General features: G+C 44.2%; 1 long non-coding RNA gene across 1 annotated transcript; it reads left to right on the forward strand.

Moving 5' to 3' along the window:
* Positions 1-4902: 4902 nt before the first annotated feature.
* Positions 4903-5560, forward strand: LOC149973520 (uncharacterized). The gene is made up of 2 exons (XR_016490419.1): positions 4903-5407; positions 5514-5560. It is a non-coding gene; the product is annotated as an uncharacterized LOC149973520 (long non-coding RNA).
* The last annotated feature ends 572 nt before the right edge of the window (positions 5561-6132 follow it).

A 6132-nucleotide genomic window follows, 5' to 3' on the forward strand; every position in this document is an offset into this window, starting at 1 on the left:
TGTTAACATTTACTCCAGACATGCTCCTATGTTACAAAACCCATAACAAGCCTTCTGATTTTGTTGCACTCATTATGTCTAGGGGTCTTATGCCTAGCTAATTGGCCTGTGACCGGACTTGTTATGTCTAGGGGTCTTACGTTATGACGTCTTGGGCCTAGTTAACTGGTCTGGAACCTGAATGAATGGGTGCATTTCTATGAGAAATCAGCATATGCGCCTAGGTGTTGAATGAACATGTGCCCAGGGAGGCGGCAACCTTAGCTATGTCCGGAGGCAGCTCTGTCTTGACTCCTTTGGGTCGGTGAGCCCAAGCTGATCATTAAGTTCAGATGGTGACGGAAACAGATATATACAAAAATGAAAACAGAATGCCTGGGACACTGACTAATTAGCAGCACCTGATGTGCTTATCAACCAGGCTCAGCAGCTGATGTGCTTATCAACCAGGCTCAGCATCCTGATGTGCTTTTCAACCAGGCTCAGCAGCTGATGTGCTTATCAACCAGGCTCAGCAGCTGATGTGCTTATCAACCAGGCTCAGCAGCTGATGTGCTTATCAACCAGGCTCAGCATCCTGATGTGCTTATCAACCAGGCTCAGCAGCTGATGTGCTTATCAACCAGGCTCAGCACCTGATGTGCTTATCAACCAGGCTCAGCAGCTGATGTGCTTATCAACCAGGCTCAGCAGCTGATGTGCTTATCAACCAGGCTCAGCACCTGGACAAGGTTGCCATTCCTAGGGGAATGTGTGTCTTTGTCATAACACTAACCTTCCCACTTGTCTACCGAAGTTGAGTATGCTAACTGTTCGTCGTTTTTTAATGCCGTAGTGGCACATTTTCTGTGGAAATCACTCCAATAAATGTGCGCGGCAGAAGTGAATGACATGTTTTAGCACCCTTCCCCAGATCTGTGCCTCGACACAATTCTCTGAGCTCCTCGGACAATTCCTTTGACATCATGGCTTGGTTTTTGCTCTGACATGCACTGTCAACTGTGGGACCTTTTATATAGACAGGTGTGTGCCTTTCCAAATCATGTCCAATCAATTGAATTTTCCACAGGTGGACTCCAATCAAGTTGTAGAAACATCTCAAGGATGATCAATGGAAACAAGATGCATCTTAGATAAATTTTGAGTCTCACAGCAAAGGGTCTGAATATTTATGTCAATAAGGTAAAACCTGTTTTTGCTTTGTCATTATGGGGTATTATGTGTAGATTGATGAGAAAAACAATTAATTTAATACATTTTTGAGTAAGGCTGTAACGTAACAAAATGTGGAAAAAGTCAATGGGTCTGAATAGGTGGTGTTTGATTATTGCTAGAAAGCCATTTTCAAGTCTTGCCATAGATTTTCAAGCTGATTTAACTCGGCCACTGAGGAACATTCAATGCCTACTTTGTAATCAACTCCAGTGTATATTTGGCCTTGTGTTTTAGGTTAATTTGCCCAAAAGAAGGTGAATGTCTCCTCGTGTCTGTTGGAAATCAGACTGAACCAGGTTTTCCTCTAGGATTTTGCCTGTGCTTAGCTCTATTCCGTTTTTAAAAAATCATAGAATATTCCCTAGTGCTTGCCGATGACAAACATACCCATAACATGATGCAGCCAACACCGTGCTTGGACATATGAAGAGTGGTACTCGGTGATGTGTTGGATTTGCCCCAAACATAATGCTTTGTATTCAGGACAAAGTTAATTTCTTTGCCACATTTTTTGCAGTTTTACTTTAGTTTCTTATTTCAAACAGGATGCATTTCATGAATATTTCTATTCTGTACAGGATTCCTTCTTGTCACTCTGTCAACTAGTTTAGTATTGTGGAGTAACTACAATGTTGTTGATCCATCCTCAGTGCTCTCCTATCACAGCCATTAAACTTTGTAACTGTTTTAAAGTCACCATTGGCCTCATGGTAAAACCACTGTGTGGTTTGCTTCCTCTAAGGCAACTGAGTTAGGAAGGACGCCTGTATCTTTTTAGTGACTGGGTGTATTGATACACCATCCAAAGTGATGTCACTGAGTACTGTCTCTATATAAAGGACCTTCCACTCCCACCTGGGAGATGGATGCCTGATGAAGACCTAAGGGTCAAAACATTTTTTGTAAATAAATATCACCTTGGAGCATGAGCGTGTGCAGCGTTTTTTTAAACATTTTTAACCACCTACCAATAGGTGCCATTCTTTGCAAGGCCATTGGAAAAATTTCCCTGGTCTGGTGTGTTCGAAATTCACTGCTCGACTGAGGGACCTTGCAGATAATTGTATGTGCGGGTTACAGAGATGAAGTAGTCATTCAAAAATCATGTTAAACACTATTATTGCACACAGTCCATGCAACTTAGGTGATTTCTTAAGCACATTTTTACTCCTGAAATTATTTAGGCGTGTCATAACAAGGAGGTTGAATATTTATTGACAGAAGACTGCAGCTTTGAGTTTTTTTTAATTAATTTGTAAAATGTGAAAAAACAACTCTTTGATATTATGGAGTACTGTGTGTAGGCCAGTGACACAATCTTAATTTAATCAATTTTAAATTCAGGCTGTAACAGCAAAATGTGGAAAAAGTGAAGGGGTGTGAATATTTTCTGAAGGCCCTGTAAACCAACCAATCCTGATCACTCAATCTATATCAACCCACAGCTATCCCCGTTTGACACATTCACCTCTGCACTCTCTAACAGTATCCTAACAGTATAGTATCTCTCCCATACTATCTCCTCATCTGCCCTATCCCCCTTCCCCTTTCCCTCCCACACCATTACCCCTTCATGCTCCCTCCCCACCACCACACTCTCCCACATCACCCTATACCCCCCCTCTGGGTCTCCTCCTCACCCTCCCACACCACTGCTCCTTCGTGCTCCCTACCCACCACAAACTTCTCCCACGTCACCTCCCCCCCCCCCCCCCCCCCCCCCTATGGGTCTCCCCCTCTGGCTCCCCGACCCACTCCACGGCCTAATGGGTCGTGATGGTACTGGTTTTACAGGGCACCAATAGAGTTAAGGGTGAGGAAAGTGGTGGTGAGTGGGCCAGAGGTGGTGGTTGTGGCTGAGTGGGCCGTCAGCTGGATGACAGGGGAGGCCCCCGAGAGGAGGTGGGCACTCAGCTGCAGCAGCGTGGAAGTCTTGTGCTGGGGGACAAGCTGTAGTAGCTGGGGCTGGTAGGTGTCCATCTGGTGATTCTGAGGGGGGAGAGGTAGCACCACCTTCTGCAGGACGGCGAGGCCCTGGTTTTCCTGGCTGACAGGGGACATGGCAGGGGGGTACAGCCCCAGGTAAAGTATTTCAGATTGGGGCAGGGCTGGTGATGAGGGCCCCTTGCTTTGGCCGCCAGGGCCTCAGCTCTTGTGGGCCATCACGCTGTCCTTCTCAAATTTCGTGCCGCAGATGGAGCAGGAGAGGTGGCGTCGGAGTCGTGCTTCTTCATGTGTCAGTTGAGAGAGGCCTTCTGGGGGCAGGTGAAGCCGCAGATCTCACACATGCCACAGGGGGGAGACAAAGACATGGTTAAGTTTGGGACTGGCAAAATCTTAGGTAAATCTCAATCTAAAAAAATGTATTGGGCTCCATTTTACCTCCTTTGAAATGCACCAATTTGTACTTAAAACACTGTAGTACTGACAATATTTCTGAAACCACAATTGTTTAACTTTTTTTGCTACAATATCCAGAAAAATGCAATGCAAGTGAAACACGGACAATGTAATAGAATCACAAGATCATTGCCGTTGTATTGTGAGTATTAAAGCATTTTGGGGCTAAACTGATGTTTTGGCTCAGGGGAGTCAGGGACACTCACTGGATTGGCTTCTCTGCTGTGTGGATCACACGATGAACAGTACTCACAGATATATTCCCTCTCGTCTGAAATACAGACGACAAGCACAAAAGAGAGGGATGTATAGAACAAAATGGATGTCAATAGAGATCTGTCACTAAGAGCCTCAAAAGCATGATATTACTTTTAAAGAATGTATTTAAAGGAGAGGAGGCTGGTGGAAGGAGTTATAGCAGGACATGCTCATTGTAATGGAATTAATGGAGCAGTATCAATCACATGGTTTACAAGACATTTCAGTGAGCCTGTCCTCCTATATCTCCGCCCACCAACCACCAGTGAGTTGAAAGAAACAGCCATTGCATGGCTGGAAGTTCCCTTAAAATCTAACTGAACTCAAATGATAGCTGAAGTGTGTGCCGCACTGCCACCAAAACTCCTATTGAAGTACCTGTGTGGTGCTTAGCATGACGCAACAGCTGTTTCTGTACACAAAACAGGCGTCCACACAAGGGGTGAGGACACACATACCTCTTCTGCAACAAGTGCTGATACTTTAAGTGGTGCTGAGAGAGATAGAGATAAAGAGAGAAAAAGAGAGAGAGAGAAAAAGAAAGAGAGAGAGAGAAAGAGAGAAAGAGAGTGAGGGGGAGAGAGCGAGAGAAAGCGAAAAAGAGAGAGAGAGAGAGAAAGAGAGAGAAAGAAAGGGTCTCACTCATTGGTGAGACCCGGGTCCGTGCAGATTCACGGGCTATACAACGTTCAGAAGGAGTTTGGTAGAGGTAACTGGTTAATTAGCGGCTGTTGTAAAATAGATATTCTGATATTCTTTGAGTTAATTTGGGAAATAGAAACTCAATAAAAACTTGTTTTTCCCATGGTGCCCCAGGTTAATGAGTTAATAATTGCTTGATTCAGTTAATCACGCAATTAGAAACTTTTAATCATTCGATGAACAACAGTCATCACATTAACTAATACAACGTCACGACACTACTGTGGACTATTGAGATGATAGAGAGGAGGGGAAGCTATTGTACTGTTTACATGATGCAGAGGAGGAGATGAAGGAGAAGAGGATGGAGGAGAGGAAGAAGAGGATAGGGGAGATGAAAGAGAGGGTGGAGAGGAGGAAGCCTTTGTAGGTGATTGAAATGTAGGTAGAGGAGATGAAGCCACTGTAGACTATGGAGAGAGTAGAGAGGAAGCCACTGTAGACTATGGAGAGAGTAGAGATGAAGCCACTGTAGACTATGGAGAGAGTAGAGAGGAAGACACTGTAGACTATGGAGAGAGTAGAGAGGAAGACACTGTAGACTATGGAGAGAGTAGAGAGGAAGACACTGTAGACTATGGAGAGAGTAGAGAGGAAGACACTGTAGACTATGGAGAGAGTAGAGAGCAAGACACTAGACTATGGAGAGAGTAGAGAGGAAGACACTGTAGACTATGGAGATAGTAGAGGAAGACACTGTAGACTATGGAGATAGTAGAGAGGAAGCCACTGTAGACTATGGGGACACACCCTCTGACTGTAACCTACCTCAGCCCCTACAGTGTAATGATGGCCTGGCTCGGCTGCTGCCACTTCCTGTCCGCCTCCACCGGTGAGTCCTGTCTACTCTACTGCTGGTCTACATATGAACCCATATGAAGTGATGTGATAAACGCATCACTGAATCTTTTTATTTGTGTCTTTCTTTCATTCAACAGAATAACTTCGACTGGATGCCCTTTTTACTCTGGATTTACTCCATAATCAAACACGATGAACCCCTGATAAATCAACTAAGAAACCAATCCATAAATCAATGTGCAAACTAGTCATGCTAGCAAACTAGCCCTGCTGGTTAAGTGTGCCTTGAATTCTAAATAAATCATAGACAGTGTCACCAGCAAAGCACCACCACACCATCACACCTCCTCCTCCATGCTTCGCGGTGGGAACCACACATGCAGAGATCATCCGTTCACCTACTCTGTGTCTAACAAAGACACAGCGGTTGGAACCAAGCAAGTCTCTTCTCATTACACAGAGATATCAACTGAATTTTTATGAAGAATATAAGCTTTCTTTTTTTGTAACTGATTAGTAGACATTTTACAAGTAATGTTGCTCTCATTCAGTGCTGTATGGTCATGCATGACAATAATCCACATAGTTACACATGTATTACACATGTATTACACATGTATTTTAATGTTGTGACTATTGTGATCTGCTCTGAGGAAAGCAAGTGGGCTCAGACATCAACATGACATATTTTAATTAAATCAGGGGTTGGGCACCACAGATTATCTTTGGGACCACCCTGGTTTTGCCTCAAATCCA

This window comes from Oncorhynchus mykiss, chromosome 21 (genome assembly GCF_057628025.1).
Source record: "Oncorhynchus mykiss isolate SJ-2025 chromosome 21, ASM5762802v1, whole genome shotgun sequence".
NCBI classification, from domain to species: domain Eukaryota; kingdom Metazoa; phylum Chordata; class Actinopteri; order Salmoniformes; family Salmonidae; genus Oncorhynchus; species Oncorhynchus mykiss.